Source organism: Halichoerus grypus, chromosome X (genome assembly GCF_964656455.1).
Source record: "Halichoerus grypus chromosome X, mHalGry1.hap1.1, whole genome shotgun sequence".
Taxonomy (NCBI): Eukaryota; Metazoa; Chordata; class Mammalia; order Carnivora; family Phocidae; genus Halichoerus; species Halichoerus grypus.
In genome coordinates, this window is record NC_135727.1 from 64,584,571 (window position 1) to 64,602,458 (window position 17,888).

The 17,888-nt window shown below is 39.7% G+C and overlaps 1 pseudogene; it reads right to left on the reverse strand.

Annotated features, from left to right (window-relative positions):
* Nucleotides 1–1,414: 1,414 nt before the first annotated feature.
* LOC118534260 (small nuclear ribonucleoprotein E pseudogene) lies at nt 1,415–1,671 on the reverse strand (annotated as a pseudogene).
* Between the last annotated feature and the right edge of the window lie 16,217 nt (nt 1,672–17,888).

Sequence of the window (17,888 nt, forward strand, 5' to 3'; positions counted from 1 at the left end):
TGGGCTTGGCTAGGATAGAGCCCTGAAGGTACTGTCCTATGCCTGAAGAGGAGGCAGGCAAACAACCTGGGGGCAGTGTGGAAACAGCAATCTGAAGAATGCCTGGGGCACACGGAGACGGGGTGGGAGTGAGGGGTGGAGGGATCCTTCACTCCTCTTGGAATGCATCCCTTAGAGGCAGCATTCATAGAGACTCCTCTCTGGAGACAAAGGAGCCAGCTAGTGCCATTTCTCTCCCCCACCCCTCAGCATAAACACAGAGCCACCGGCAGGAAGCAGCATAGCAATAACACTGGCTGCCTAACCCATTTACACCAACTCCCACACACCTGCACTCTGGTAGGACTGCCTGTCAATCAAACTTGCCTCAATCCTAGTGGGGAGGGGCAGGGGGACCTCCTCCAGAAGACCAGCACAAGGACCTGCCCACATCACATTCCTAAAGCCTGGAGTTTTAAAAGTCAGCAGGTTTGGCTGGGAAAGAGCCCTGAGGGCACTGTGATGCTCCTAGAGAGAACAATCCAGAGGTGGACAGTGGAAACAGGGATCTATAAAAATGTCTGGGTTGCATAAGGGGGAGATTATTCATTCTAGTCAGAATGTTTCCCTGAGAGGGAGCATTCAGGGAACTATCACTCTGGGGACAAAGGAGAAGGCGGCTGCTATTTCCCTGCCCCAATCCCTCAGCATAAACACAGAGCCATATGTGGTAAGTACCACAGCACCAACACTGGCTGCCTAACCTGTTTACACCAAGCCCCATACCCCTGCATTCTGCTGGGGCTGACATACAAAAGAAGGCAGAGACTTAGACAAAAGGCCAAAACAGAGTAATTCATTCCAAATGAAAGAACAAGATAAGGAAACAGTGAGAATATAAGGGAAACAGATATAAGTAATATATATGATGGAGGATTTAAATAATTTTAAACAACAATCATAAGGAGTGGGTGTCTTTATGATAATCACCTGTGACCAACAAAAAATAACGAGGGCCTTTAGGGTTGGTCTTTTATAGAAAGCTAACCAGCAAACTTAAATCCTTTAACATCTCTATTGATAACACCTTCAATGGCTTACTACAGTCCATATGGTCTCAACAACACATTGCTTTCTCAAGACTGCATCCTTGAAACAGCTCCGGCTATGGGAACAGTGAGTAGAATGTACACTCCAAGAACAGGGGAGGGAGCAAGAGCCTCCAATTTCCCTGGTACAGCTCACAGATCAACCAGCAGTAATATCCTCTGGATGGCCTCTTCCAACATAGTCAAAGGGTACAAAATTTCAGTTATGCAAAATGAGTAAGTCCTAGAGACCTATTGTATACCATAGTGCCTATTATTTTTTTAAATAAAAACAATCCCACAACATTTATTGTCCTCTGGTAATAACATAAAAGTAATCAAAACAATACAAACAAATGTTTTAGAACTACACTCCCAACAAAGGACATCTAAAAAAACAAACTACATGGTCTTCTCAAGAATTTCTTACTTCATTGATCATTTCTAGTTGGAGACACTTTGGAGCAGAGTAATATTATCTCCTTTTAGCATGATCCAACCCAGTTGTTTTCTTGACTTTGTTTTAGAATGAATCTCTTTGGCATCATCTAATACAAGGTTCATGTACTCATCAAAACCAATGATACAGCCCTCTATTCGCATGTTCACTCTTGAGAGCTTTTTCTGTATCTTCACTTAATAAACTTTTATCGCTTTACTAAAAAAAAAAGAAGAAGAAGAAGAAGAGTTAAAACCTATTTTTCTCAAACTATTCAAAAAAAATAGAAATGGAAGGAAAACTTCCAAACTCATTCTATGAGGCAAGCATTACCCTGATACTAAAACCAGATATACCCTGATAGTAAAACCAGATAAAGACTCCGCTAAAAAAGAGAACTACAGGCCAGTAACCCTAATGAACATGAATGCAAAAATTCTCAATAAAATATTAGCAAACCGAATAGAACAGTACATTAAAAGCATCATTCACCCCAATCAAGTGGGACTTATTCATGGGTTGCAAGGGTGGTTCAATATTTGCAAATCAATCAGCATGATACACCACTTAATAAAAGTAAGGATAAGAACCATATGATCCTTTCAATAGATGCAGAGAAAACATTTAACAAAGTACAACATCCATTCTTGATAAAAACCCTCAACAAAGTAGGGATAGAGGGAACATACCCCAACATCATAAAGGCCATATACAAGAAAACCTAGCACTAATATCATCCTCAACAGGGAAAAAACTGAAAGTTTTTCCTCTATGGTCAGGAAAACACAGGAATGTCCCCTCTCCCCACTGTTATTTAGGATAGTACTGGAAGTCCTAGTCACAGCAATCAGGCAACACAAAGAATTAAAAGACATCCAAATCAGCAAGGAAGAAGTCAAATTTTCACTATCTACAGATGACATGACAGTCTGCATAGAAAATCTGAAAAACTCTGCCAAATATTGCTAAAACTGACACACAAATTCAGTAAAGTCACAGGATACAAAATCAGTGTGCCAAAATCTGTTGCATTTCTATACATGAATGATGAAATCAGGGAACCAATCCCATTTACATTTGCAGCAAAAACCATACGATAAATAGGAATAAACCTCACAAAGGGATAAAAGACCTGTACTCTGAAAACTATAAAACACTGATAAAAGAAATTGAGAATGACACAAAGAAATGGAAAGATAGTCCATGCTCATACACTGGAAGAACAAACATGGTTAAAATGTCCATACTACCCAAAGGAATCTCTACATTTAATGCAATCCCTATCAAAATACCACAAGCATTTTTCACGAGCTAGAACAAAGAATCCTCAAATTTGTATGGAACCACAAAAGACCCCAAAAGCCAGAGAAATCTTGGAAAAGAAATGCAGAGCTGGAGGCATCACAATTCCAGACTTCAAGTTATATTACATAGCTGTAGTGATCAAGATAGCATGGTATTGGCACAAAAATGAAAACATAGATCAATGGAACAGAATAGAAAACCCAAAAATGAATCTACAACTATATGGTCAATTAATCTTTGACAAAGCAGCAAAAAATATCCAATGGAAAAAAGACAGTCCCTTCAGCAAATGGTGTTGAGAAACTGGACAGCAACATGCAAAAGAATAACTTGGACCACTTTCTTACACCATACACAAAAATAAATTCAAAATGGATGGAAGACCCAAATGTGAGACAGGAAACCATCAAAATCCTAGAGGAGAACACAGACAGTAATCTTTTCTTTTTTAAGATTTTTATTTATTCATTTGACAGAGAGAGAGAGAAAGCACAAGCAGGCGGAGTAGAAGACAGAAGCAGAGGGAGAAGCAGGCTCCCTGCTGAGTGAGGAGCCAGACGTGGGGCTCGATCCCAGGGTCCCAGGATCATGACCTGAGCCAAAGGCAGACGCTTAACTGAGTGAGCCACCCAGGTGCCCTGACAGTAACCTTTTCAACATCAGCGATAGCAACTTCTTACTAGATATGTCGCTTGAGGGAAGGAAAACAAAAGCAAAAATAAACTACTGGGACTTCATCAAATTTAAAAGCTTCTGCACAGCCAAGGAAGGAATCAACACAATTAAAAGGCAACCCATGGAATGTGCAAAGATATTTGCAAATGACATATCTTATAAAGGGTTAGTATCAAAATCTATACAGAACTTATAAAACTCAACACCTAAAAACAAATAATCCAATTAAAAAATAGGCAGAAGACATGAAGAGATATTTTTCTAAAGAAGACATACAGATGACCAACAGACTAATGAAGACACTCAATATCATTCATCATCAGGGAAATTCAAATCAAAACTACACCTCACAATAGTCAGAATGGCTACAATTAACAACACAAGAAATAACAGGTGTTGGCAAGGATGTGGGAAAAGGGAACTCTCTTGTACTGTTGGGAAAATGCAAACTGGTGCACCCACTCTGGAAAACAGTATGGAGGTTCCTCAAAAAGTTAAAAATAGATCTACCCTACAACCCAAAATGGCACTACTAGGTAGTTACCCAAATAATATAAAAATTCTAGATTCAGGGATACATGCACTGCAATGTTTATAGCAGCATTATCTACAACAGCCAAATTACGGGAAAAGCCCACATGTCCATAAACTGATGAATGGATAAAGAAGATGTGGAATAGAATATCCCTCAGCCATCAAAGAGAATGAAATTTTGCCATTTGCAATGTCATGGATGGAACTAGAGTGTATTATGCTAAGCCAAATAAGTCAATCAGAGAAAGACAAATACCATTTCATTCATATGTGGAATTTAAGATACGTTCATAAGGGAAAAAAGGGGGAAGCAAACCAAGAAACAGACTCTTAACTATAGAGAAGAAACTGATGGTTACCAGAGGAGAGGTGGGTGTGGGGGTGGTTTAAATAGATGATGGGGATTTAAGGAGTGCACTTGTGATGAGCACGGTGTTGTATGTAAGTGATGAATCAATAAATTCTACTTCTGAAACTAATGTTACCCTGTATTTTAACTAAACTGGAATTTAAATAAAAACTATAGATGAAAAAAAATAAACTTTACATTTTTATTTTTCCTCCCCCTCATTTTAGGTTATCGTTGTTACAATTTATGTATTTTTCTATGGTGTATCCGATAAATCATTTTAGTTATGGTTATTTCAGTACATCTGATTTTTAACCAATAAACTAGCATTAAGTGAATTATCCACCACCATTTCCATATTACAGTATCTAATATTGACGATATGTTCATCATTACCAGTAAGTTTTATTCTGCATTCACGTTTTTATAATCTTAATTGTCATCCTTTTACTTCCACTTTAAGAACTCCTTTTAGCATTTCTTGTAAGTTAGTTCTAGTGATGAACTCCTTCAGCTTTTGTTTGTTTTGAAAACTCCTTCTTTCTTTCTTTCTTTTTTTTTTTTTTTTCAGTCTGAAGGACAGCTTTGCCAGATACAGATTTCTTGGTGGACTGCCTTTTTTTTAATTTGTTTATTTCAATATTCTGAATATATCTTTCCATTTTCTCCTCACTTGAATTTCTGTTGAGAAATTCACTGATAGTCTTATGGGGCTTCCTTGTATGTAACTTGTCTCTTTTTTTCTTTCCGTTTTCAAAATCTTTATTTGTATTTGATTTTTAACAATTTAATTGATATGTGTTTTAGTGCACCCCGATTTGGTTTCAATCTATTTGGGGTCCTTTAGGTCTTAGATTTGGATATCCATTTCTCTCCCCAGTTTTGGAAAATTTTTAGCTCTCTATTGAATTCTTCAGTTCAGTCATTGTACTTTTCAGTTTGAGTTTTTTGGGGTTTTTGTTTGTTTTGATGATTTCTATTTTTTGTTGAACGTCTTGTTGTGCTCATGCATTATTTTCATTGATTTGTGTGTGTTCTTAAAGTTTAACACTCTTCTTTAAGAAGATTATTCTGAATTCTTTGCCTAACAGTTCCTATGTCTCCTTTACTTTAGGGTCAGTTATTGGAGCTGTACTAGTTTCATTTGGTTGTATCAGGTTGCCAGATTTTTCATCAATCCTTGATTCCTTACATTGGCACCTGTATATGTGAGTAAGCAGTCTACTTTTCTTGGCTTTATAAGTTCACTTTGGTAGAGACAGCTCTTCACCAGTCCACTTTGCTCAGGGTTCTGGACATGTCAGCTAGTAGTGTCCTTGGGCAGTTGCGGCTTGCTACAGGGTCTATTTTGTAGCAATGTGGCTTCCTATATGGTTTGGATTGGATACTGTTCTCAGAATTAGGTTCTGCCAGACAAGATTGGGCGTGTACAGGGCGGTACATGTCTCCAAAGGCAAGGGAAACAAAGGCAAAAATGAACTATTGGGACTTCATCAAGATAAAAAGCTTTTGCACAACAAAGGAAACAGTCGACAAAATCAAGACAACCAACAAAATAAGAGAAGAAATTTGCAAATGTCTTGTCAGATAAAGGGCTAATATCCAAAATCTATAAAGAACTTATCAAATTCAACACCCAAAGAACAAATAATGCAATTAAGAAATGGGCAGAAGACATGAACAGACATTTCTCCAAAAAAGACATACAAGTGGCTAACAGACACATGAAAAAATGTTCCACATCGCTCAGCATCAGGGAAATAAAATCAAAACCACAATGAGATAACATCTCACACCAGTCACAATGGCTAAAATTAACAAGTCAGGAAATGACAGATGTTGGTGAGGACAGAGTGAGGGAAACCCTATTACACTGTTGGTGGGAATGCAAGCTCGTGCAGCCACTCTGGAAAACAGTATGGAGGTTCCTCAAAATGTTAAAAATAGAGCTATCCTATGACCCAGAAATTGCACTACTAGGTATCTCCCGCAAAGATACAAATGTAGTGATCCAAAGGGGCACTTGAACCCCAATGTTTATAACAGCAATTGTTATAAACAAAGAGGCAACCCACAGAATGGGAGAAGATATTTGCAGATGACACTACAGATAAAGGGCTGGTATCCAAGATCTATAAAGAACTTCTCAAACTCAACACCCAAAAAACAAATAATCAAGTCCAGAAGTGGGCAGAAGAGATGAACAGACACTTCTCTGAAGAAGACATACAAATGGCTAACAGACACATGAAAAAATGTTCATCATCATTAGCCATCAGGGAAATCCAAATCAAAACCACATTGAGATACCATCTTACACCAGTTAGAATGGCAAAAATGGACAGGGAAAGAAACAACAAATGTTGGAGAGGTTGTGGAGAAAGGGGAATCCTGTTACACTGTTGGTGGGAATGCAAGTTGGTACAGCCACTTTGGAAAACAGTGTGGAGGTGCCTCAAAAATTTAAAAATAGAGCTACCCTATGATCCAGGAATTGCACTACTGGCTATTTACCCCAAAGACACAGATATAGTGAAAAGAAGGGCCATATGCACCCCAATGTTCATAGCAGCAATGTCCACAATGGCCAAACTGTGGAAAGAGCCAAGATGCCCTTCAACAGTTGAGTGGATAATGAAGATGTGGTCCATATATACAATGGAATATTACTCAGCCATCAGAAAGGGCAAATACCCAACTTTCACATCAACATGGATGGGACTGGAGGAGATTATGCTAAGTGAGATAAGTCAAGCAGGGAAAGTCAATTATCATATGGTTTCACTTATTTGTGGAACATAAGGAATAGCATGGAGGACATTAGGAGAAGGAAGGGAAAAATAGGGAGGGGGAATTGGAGGGAGAGATGAACCATGAGAGACTATGGACTCTGAGAAACAAACAGGGTTTTAGAGGGGAGGCGCGGGAGGGGGGATTGTTTAGCCCAGTGATGGGTATTAAGGAGGGCACGTACTGCATGGAGCACTGGGTATTATATGAAAACAATGGATCGCGGATCACCACATCAAAAATCAATGATGTATTGTATGGTGACTAACATAACAATAAAATTTAAAAAAAAAGACACAAATAAGAGATATCCTATGTTCGTGGATCAGAAGAATTATTATTGTTAAAATGTCCATTCCACCCAAAGCCATGTATGGATTCAATGCCATCTCTATCGAAATTCAACTGGCATTTTTCACAGAAATAGAAAAACAATCCTAAAATTTGTATAGAGCCACAAAAGACCATGAATAGCCCAGGTAATCCTAAGTAAGCAGAACAATGCTGAAGGCATCACACTGCCTAATTTCAAACTAGACTATAAAGCTATAGTACCTAAGACTAGTTGGTACTGGCATAAAAATGGATATATATTCCAATGGAACAGAATTGAGAACCCAGAAATAAACCCTTGCATATATAGCCAGGTGATATTTGACAAAGGAGCCTAGAATATTCATTGGGAGAAAAGATAGTTTCTTCATTAGATAGTGTTGGGAAAACTGGATATTCACATGGGAAAAAAAATGAAATTGGACCCATATCTGTACCACTCACAAAAATTAACTCAAAATGGATTAAAGACTTAAACATAAGAACTAAAATCCTAAACCTCCTAGAATAAAACAGGAAAAACCTCTTTGAAAAAAAATTTTTTAAAAATTAAAAAATAGCATTTTTAAAAATTTTATTTTATTTAAATTCAATTAATTAAAATATAGTGTATTATTAGTTTCAGAGGTAGAGTTCAGTGATTCATCAGTCTTGTATAATACCCAGTGTTCATTACATCACATGTCCTCCTTAAGTCCATCACTCAGTTATCTCATCCCCCATCCCTACCCTCCAGCAACACTCAGTTTGTTTCCTATGATTAAGAGTCTCTTAAGGTTTGACTCCCTCTCTTTGTCTTGTTTTTCCCTCCCTTCCCCTATGATCCTCTGTTTTGCTTCTTAAATTTCACATATGAGATCATATGATAATTGTCTTTCTTTGATGGACTTATTTCGCTTAGCGTAATACCCTCTAGTTCCATCCACATTGTTGCAAATGACAAGATATTGTTTTTTTTTTTTTTTTTTGATTGCTGCGTAGTATTCAATTGTATATACATACCACATCTTCTTTATCCATTCATCTCTTGATGGATATCTGGGCTCTTTCCATAGTTTGGCTATTGTGGACATTGCTGCTATGAACATTGGGGTGCATATGGCCCTTCTTTTCACTATATCTGTGTCTTTGGGGTAAATAGCCAGTAGTGCAATTCCTGGATCATAGGGTAGCTCTATTTTTAAATTTTTGAGGCACCTCCACACTGTTTTCCAAAGTGGCTGTACCAACTTGCATTCCCACCAACAGTGTAACAGGATTCCCCTTTCTCCACAACCTCTCCAACATTTGTTGTTTCTTTCCCTGTCCATTTTTGCCATTCTAACTGGTGTAAGATGGTATCTCAATGTGGTTTTGATTTGGATTTCCCTGATGGCTAATGATGATGAACATTTTTTCATGTGTCTGTTAGCCATTTGTATGTCTTCTTCAGAGAAGTGTCTGTTCATCTCTTCTGCCCACTTCTGGACTTGATTATTTGTTTTTTGGGTGTTGAGTTTGAGAAGTTCTTTATTGATCTTGGATACCAGCCCTTTATCTGTAGTGTCATCTGCAAATATCTTCTCCCATTCTGTGGGTTGCCTCTTTGTTTTGTTGACTGTTTCCTTTACTGTGCAGAAGCTTTTTATCTTGATGCAGTCCCAAAAGTTCATTTTCACTTTTGTTTCACTAGCTTTTGGAGATGTATCTTGAAAGAAGTTGCTGTGGCCGATGTCAAAGAGGTTACTGCCTATGTTCTCTAGGATTTTGATGGATTCCTGTCTCACATGGAGGTCTTTCATCCACTTTGAGTTTATCTTTGTGAATGGTGTTAGAGAATGGTCGAGTTTCATTCTTCTGCAGTGGCTGTCCAATTTTCCCAGCACCATTTATTGAAGAGACTGTCTTTTTTCCATTGCATGTTTTTTCCTGCTTTGTCAAAGATTATTTGACCATAGAGTTGAGGGTCCATATCTGGGTTCTCTCTTCTATTCCATTGGTCTATATGTCTGTTTTTGTGCCAGTACCATGCTGTCTTGGTGATCACTGCTTTGTAATATAGCTTGAAATTGGGCAACGTGATGCTCCAGCTTTGTTTTTCTTCTTCAACATTTCCTTGGCAATTCGGGGTCTTTTCTAATTCCATACAAATTTTAGGATTGTTTGTTCCAGCACTTTGAAAAATTTCATTGGAATTTTGATCAGGATAGCACTGAAGGTATAGATTGCTCTGGGTAGCATAGACATTTTAACAATGTTTATTCTTCTGATCCATGAGCATGGAATATTTTTCCATCTTTTTGTGTCTTCTTCCATTTCTTTCATGAGTGTTCTGTAGCTCCTAGAGTATAGATCCTTTATCACTTTGGTTAGGTTTATTCCAAGGTATCTTATGGTTTTTGGTGCTATTGTAAATGGAATCGTTTCTCTAATTTCTCTTTCTACAGTTGCGTTGTTAGTGTATAAAAAAGCAACTGATTTCTGTGCATTGATTTTGTATCCTGCCACATTACTGAATTGCTGTATGAGTTCTAGTAATGTGGGGGTGGAGTCTTTTCGGTTTTCCACATAAGGTATCATGTCATCTGCGAAAAGAGAGAGTTTGACTTCTTCTTTGCCAATTTGAATACCTTTTATTTCTTTTTGTTGTCTGATTGCTGTTGCTAGGACTTCTAGTACTATGTTGAACAGTAGTGGGGAGAGTGGGCATCCTTGACGTGTTCTTGATCTTAAGGGAAAGGCTCTCAGCTTTTCCCCATTGAGGATGATATTCGCTGTGGGTTTTTCATAGATGGATTTTATGAACTTGAGGAATGTTCCCTCTATCCCTATACTCTGAAGAGTTTTAATCAGGAAAGGATGTTGTATTTTGTCAAATGATTTTTCTGCATCAGTTGAGAGGACCATATGGTTCTTCTCCCTCCTCTTATTAATGTGTTCTATCACATTGATTGATTTGAGAATGTTGAACCACCCTTGCATCCCAGGGATAAATCCCACTTGGTCATGGTGGATGATCCTTTTAATGTATTGTTGGATGCTATTAGCTAAGATTTTGTTGAGGATTTTGGAATCCATATTCATCAGGGATATCGGTCTGAAATTCTCCTTTTTGATGGGGTCTTTGCCTGGTTTGGGGATTAAGGTAATGCTGGCCTCATAGAATGAGTTTGGAAGTTTTCCTTCTGTTTCTCTTTTTTGAAACAGCTTTAGTAGAATAGGTATTATTTCTTCTTTGAATGTTTGGTAGAATTCCCCAGGGAATCCATCAGGCCTGGACTCTTGTTTTGGGAGGTTTTTGATCACTGCTTCAATCTCGTTACTGGTTATTGGCCTATTCAGGTTGTCAATTTCTTCCTGTTTCAGTCTTGGCAGCTTATAGGTTTCCAGGAAGGCCTCCATTTCATCCAGATTGCTCAGTTTATTGGCATATAGTCGTTGATAATAATTTCTAATACTTGTTTCTATTTCCTTGGTGTTAGTCGTGATCTCTCCCTTTTCATTCATAATTTTATAAATTTGGGTCCTTTCTCTTTTCTTTTGGATAAGTCTGGCCAGTGGTTTATCGATCTTATTAATTCTTTCAAAGAACCAACTTCTACTTTTGTTGATCTGATCTACTGTGTTTCTGGTTTCTAATTCATTGATTTCTGCTCTAATTTTAATTATTTCACTTCTAATGCGTGGCTTAGGCATCATTTGTTGCTTTTTCTCTAGTTCTTTAAGTTGTAGAGTTAGTTGGTGAATTCGGGATTTTTCTATTTTTTTGAGTGAGGCTTGGATGGTTATGTGTTTCCCCCTTAGGACCTTCTTTACAGTATCCCATAGGTTTTGGACCGATGTGTGTTCATTCTCATTGATTCCCATGAATTGTTTAAGTTCTTCTTTGATTTCCTGGTTGACCCAAACATTCTTGAGCAGAGTGGTCTTTAGCTTCCAAGTGTTTGAATTTCTGCCAAATTTTTTCTTGTGATTGAGTTCCAGTTTTAGAGCATTGTGGTCTGAGAATATGCAGGGGATAATCTCAATCTTTTGGTATTGGTTGAGACCTGATTTGTGACCCAGTATGTGGTCTATTCTGGAGAAAGTTCCATGTCCGCTCGAGAAGAATGAGTATTCTGTTGTTTTAGGGTGAAATGTTCTGTAAATATCTATGAGGTCCATCTGGTCCAATGTATCATTCAAAGCTCTTGTTTCCTTGTTGATTTTCTGCTTAGATGATCTGTCCATTGCTGAGAGTGGAGTATTGAGGTCTCCTGCAATTAACGTATTGTTATCAATATGACTCTTTATTTTGGTTAACAGTTGGCTTATGTAGATGGCTGCTCCCATGTTGGGGGCATAGATATTTACAAGTGTTAGATCATCTTGTCGGATAGACCCTTTAAGAATGATATAGTGTCCTTCTGTGTCTCTAACTACAGTCTTTAGTTTAAAATCTAATTTGTCTGATATAAGAATTGCTACCCCAGCTTTCTTTTGAGGTCTGCTGGCATGGAAGATGGATCTCCATCCCTTCACTTTCAGTCTGGATGTATCGTTAGGTTCAAAATGAGTCTCTTGTAGGCAGCATATGGATGGGTCCTGTCTTTTTTTCCATTCTGCAACCCTGTGCCATTTTATGGGAGTGTTTAGGCCATTCACGTTGAGAGTGATTATTGAAAGATATGAATTAATTGTCATCACGTTGCCTGTGAAGATGTTGTTTTTATAGATTGTCCCTGTAAATTTCTGTTGTAGATCACTCTTGGGGTCTTCCTCTTTTTATAGAACCCCCCTTCATATTTCTTGCAGGGCCAGCTTAGTGGTCACGTATTCTTTCAGTTTCTGCCAGTCTTGGAAGCTCTGCATCTCTCCATCCATTCTAAATGAAAGCCTTGCTGGATAAAGTATTCTTGGCTGCATGTTCTTCTCATTTAGTAACCTGAATATGTCTTGCCAGGCCTTTCTGGCTTGCCAGGTCTCTGTGGATAGGTCTGACATTATTCTGATGTTCCTCCCTCTGTACGTAAGGAATCTCTTCCCCCTAACTGCCCTTAAGATGGTTTCCTTGGTTCTAAGATTTGCAAGTTTTACTATTACATGCCGGGGTGTTGGCCTGTTTTCCTTGATCCTGGGAGGGGTCCTCTTTGCCTCTAGGATGCGAATGTTTGTTTCATTCCCCAGATTAGGTAGGTTCTCAGCTACGATTTGCTCAAATACATCTTCTAGTCCTCTCTCTCTCCACTCCCTCCAGGATTCCAATTATTATTATTTTTTTTAAAGATTTTATTTATTTATTTGACAGAGAGAGACACAGCGAGAGAGGGAACACAAGCAGGGGGAGTGGGAGAGGGAGAAGCAGGCTTCCCACCGAGCAGGGAGCCTGATGCGGGGCTCGATCCCAGGACCCTGAGATCACGACCTGAGCCAAAGGCAGATGCTTAACGGCTGAGCCACCCAGGCGCCCCCAGGATTCCAATTATTCTGACATTGGAATGCTTCATGGTGTCACTTATTTCTCTGATTCTATTTTCATGGATTCTGAGTTGTTTTTCCCTGGCCTCCTCTTTTCCTTTTTTATCTATTATATTGTCTTCGGGGTCACTTATTCATTCTTCTGCCTCAGTTACCCTAGCTGTTAGATTTTCTAGATTGGATTGGATCTCATTGATAGCATTTTTAAGTTCTGCCAATTCACCTTTTATTTCTGCCCTTAGAGACTCTATGTTGCCATTAATTGATTTCTCCGTTCTAGCCATTGTCTTCAGAATTGCTAACCTGAATTCCAACTCTGACATCTTGGTTATATCTGCATCCATTTGTAAATCTGCAGCGTAAGTCATAATCTCTGAGTCTTTTCTATTTTGGAGGTTCCTCCTCCTAGTCATTCTGTTGATGGGTGTTTGAGGGAATGTATAGAGTGCAAACTATTGACCAGAACCCATGCAAGATGCACCTGTTTTCTTGGGACCTTAGGGTTGCTGGCCTCTTGTTTTCCCAGCCTGTCTTCTGGGGGTGGGGCCTGCCATGCTGTTACTCAGGCAACCCTGTTTGGGCGGAGTTGCCCTGCCCCCCTGTGGTGGGGGATGGGCTCAGCGGGAATCAGTTTTTGGGGCTTTTGTTCTCTGGCGGCTTTCCCTGGTGGCTTTCCACATCTCTTCCGCGAGTCAGAGCAGAAGAGACCGTTTCCAACCCTCTGCTCAGAGCACAGAGATCGCAGTCTGTTCTTCAGTGAGCTCTCCAGGCCAAACCGTCTCCGTTTCTGTCTGTGCTGCTATAAACTGCAGCGTCCTGGGTTGTGCGCCCCTCCGCAGCGCTCCCGGTCCTGCCTCCAAGTTGGGGCACATCTCTGCCCTTTGTGCTTCTAAAACCGCCAGCTGCTCCCAGGTCGCGCACACACGCACGCGACCACAAGGTTCCGGGTTTCCGTGGTACTGCCCTAAAGTCCTTTCCCCGCCACTACCGGTCTGCGAGTCTGTGCCCCGTCTGCAGCGTGCAAGGCTGTTGCTCACCAGTGGTGTAGGATCCCCATGGCCAGGCACCCTCCCGCTGCCGTTTATCCTCTGATATCTGCCGGTGGAATCACGGCTCCCTGCTTCCTACCTCAAAACCAACCGACTGCGATATTCTGTTTGTGGAGATCCAGATATTCTTACATCTCAGGCTGGTTTCGTGGGTGCTCAGAGTGGTCTGGTAGATATCCAGCTCAGTTCCGGGGACCAGTTGAAACAGGTCCCCTACTCCTCTGCCATCTTTCCACCCTGCCTAAAAATGCTATTTAAAAAAAAAAATACAATTCTATATCTAGAAAAGTAATGACCAAAAATGAAGGCAAAATAAAGATATTTTCATAAATACAAAAAAACAAGAAGTAGGTGGTATTATTAATTATCTTCCCTGCCTTGGCAAGGCACCAGAACAGACCCATAGTCTTGCACTACCCATTGTTTGGGTACCCAAATTGGGCAAGACTGTACGCTGAATTTCTTGGCCAGATGGGACCACCAGTTTTGCTCTGCAAAAAGCAGTGCTGCCAGCCAAAATCTCCACTTAAGTATTTATGGTCTATTGAGCTTCTCAGGAGCTCACTCAAGGTTTTCTGGTTGGGCATGCCTGAGAGCTACACTCAGCTGTGATTGGGGCTATGAACTAACTCCGCTCTCATGGTGGAGAAGGAGAGCCTGCTCCAAGCAGATTCTCAGGTTCTCTGTCATGGCTTTTTCAGTGACTGGGACTGAGAGCTATACCCAGCAGTCAGTAGGGTTATAAATTAGCTCCCATGCCTGAGTGGAGTAGAAGAACCAACTTCAAGTCTCCAAGGCTCTTTGTGCTCTTGACTCCAGCCAACCTGCACCTCATGTTCCCTTGCCAAATGGGATTACTGGATTTATTCTTCTGATCATCTCTGCCTGCTGGACTCTGCAATCAAGCATTGCTGAGCGACATGGCTCACCAGGTATTCTGGCAAGATTTTCTGGTTGGGCAGGGCTAAGACCTACACATAACAGTGGGCAAGGTTATGACTTAGTTTCCCTGTGTGGCAAGAGGGGCAGACCAGGCTCAATGGACAATTAGGCTCTTTGTTTAAGGTCCCAAGTGAGGCAAATCTATGCCCTGCTGAGTTCCCTGGTCAGGCCACACCATCATTTTAGCTCTATAAATGAATAAAACTGCTGGTTGGGACCAATACTTGGGTGCTACAGGTAGGAATTCTGTTTGCCAAGATCTGAATGCTGGTTGTTGGAAATCCCTCTCCCCTACTCTGTCACAATCTGATTCCCACAGGCCAGGCCCTGCAGATTTCCCCATGATCCCCAGGAGGTGAGACCATAATGGAGGTCCCAAGAAGCAAACCACAATACTGGTGGAGCTGCATATCTACTCTAGGTTCTCTTTTCCCACTGGAGGAATACCTCAGTGGAGACCTTTTGGTGTGGTGCTGTGATTGCTTAGGAAAAGGACAATGCAGTCAGTGAGTAGCCATTTCTCTTATTCTTCTAAGGTGGTCTGTCTCAGTCTCTGTGTTACACAGGGGTGTTTCAGTCTCACCCTCATGTTCTAGGATTTCTCAATATTTTCTTTTCCATGAATAGTTATCAGATGTTATTTTAAGGGAGAGTGAAGTCAGAAATAACCTATGTTGCCATCTTGGCAATGTCACTCCCCAAGAAGCATCTTTATAGCCCAGTTGTCCAAGGTAAATGTGGTAGAACACTAGATAGAAGGTTTTTCAGTCTATGGGGCATAAGCCTAAAATTTCTGGGAAAATTTCTGTCACTCTAAGCTAACATGATTATACAAGGAAGAACATAAAGTTCAGCCATGTAGGTTGTGACCATATAGTTCTACAATGCTGTGTCCAGAAACCCAGACCTTCTCTTTTTTTTCAGAAAACCTCAACCTAATGGTGGTCTTTTCATTGTTATTTAAAGAGAGTAGTAAATGGAAAGACTGAAACAAATACTTTATTTATCTCCTTTTCTTGGCTCTATGGCTAAACATCTTGCTTCAGTAGCTCCTTTATTGCAAGAGCTTGAGAACTAATCACATTCCATCTGAGAAAGGAGACCTTAGAGTTAAACTCATGTGTCTGAGCCTATGTGTTTATGGAGGAACAGGAGAACTAAAGAAAAAAGTAGGCCTTCAACTCAAAGCTTTGGCATTTTCCCTAGGATTGTAGCTGTTTTCAGATGCTGTGTTTTAATGATCTTCTTGATGGATAGACCCCATTATGATATAGTGAGTTTCTTCATATCTTGTGACAGACTTTGTTGGGTTTGGCCAGCAAACCCTGAGGTGAAGAATGAAAAGATTAGTCCAGACACCTTAGTAGAAGAAAGGAGAGGGCATGGGGACCAGACACTCTAGTGGTGAAAAGTCCCAAGCCAAGCTCTTCCTCCACTTTTATTGTGAACATTATCAATATATCAAGGGAATAAGAAAAACAAAAAGAAGTATCAAGGTTTAATAATCAGAACAATAATATAGGGAATATCCTGTGATTAGAACAAGCTATGCTTGTGACACACATACAGACAGGAAGCACATGACCACCAAAGATAAATGTGTCTCCTAAGCATTTACTCCTCGGATGAGTGCATTGAGCCACACAAGGATCTGGCTGTTTTCAGCCCAGAAACCTTAAAGGAGTCCCAGTTTTCTGGACACTCCTTTGCTTTTCATCTAGTCTCACCCAGGGAGGCGTATGTTTATTAAATCTTATCTAACCAGGCATTACGAATTCCCACAAGTCTTTGGTTTAAAATCTAGTTTGTCTGATATAAGTATGGCTACTCCGACTTTCTTTTTATGTCCATTAGCATGATAGACGGTTCTCCATCCCCTCATTTTCAATGGTGTCTTTAGGTCTAAAATGAGTCTCTTGTAGGCAGCTTATAGATTGGTCTTGTTTTTTTTATCCATTCTGATACCCCATGTCTTTTGATTGGAGCTCTTGGCCTATTTACATTCAGAGTGATTATTGATAGATATAAACTTAGTGCCATTGTGTTACCTGTAAATTTGGTTTTTCTGGTGATGTTCTCTGTTCCTTTATAGTCTTTGTTGCTTTTGATCTTTCTTTCCCACTCAAAGAGTCCCCTTTAATATTTCTTGCAAGGCTGGTTTAGTGGTCATGAACTCCTTTAGTTTTTGTTTGTCTGGGAAACTCTTTATCTCTCCTTCTATTCTGAATGACAGTGTTCCTAGATAAAGTATTCTTGGCTACATATTTTTCCCATTCCTCACCTTGAATATGTCATGCCACTTTCTTCTGGTCTGCTAAGTTTCTGTGGACAGATCTGCTATGAACCTGATTTGCATTCCCTTGTCTGTCAAGGACTTTTCTTTCCCTTGCTGCTTTCAGGATTCTTTCCTCCTCTGTGTATTTTGTGAATTTTACTACAGTATGTTTTTTTGTTTTTTTTAATTTAATTTTATTGTGTTATGTTAATCACCATACATTACATCATTAGTTTTTGGTGTAATGTTCCATGATTCATTGTTTGCGTATAACACCCAGTGCTCCATTCAATATGTGCCCTCTTTAATATCCATCACCAGGCTAATGTCTTGATGTGGGATGGCTTTTGTTGAATTTGATGGGAGTTCTCTGTGCTTCTTGGATTTCAGTGTCTTTTTCCTTTCCCAGATTAGGGAAGTTTTCAACTATAATTTGCTCAAGTAAACCTTCTGCCCCATTTTCCCTTTTTTCTTCTGGGACTCCTGTGATATGAATGTTATTATGTTTTAAGGATTTTAAGTTCCCTATGTCTACATTCATGATCCAATGCCTTTCTTTCCCTCTTCTTTTCAGCTTCATTATTTTCCATAATTTTATCTTCTATATTCAGTGAGTCATCCTCTGCTTCATCCCTCCCCATCATGGCATCCATTCAGGTTTGCATCTTGCTTACAGCATTTTATTTTGTGCCTG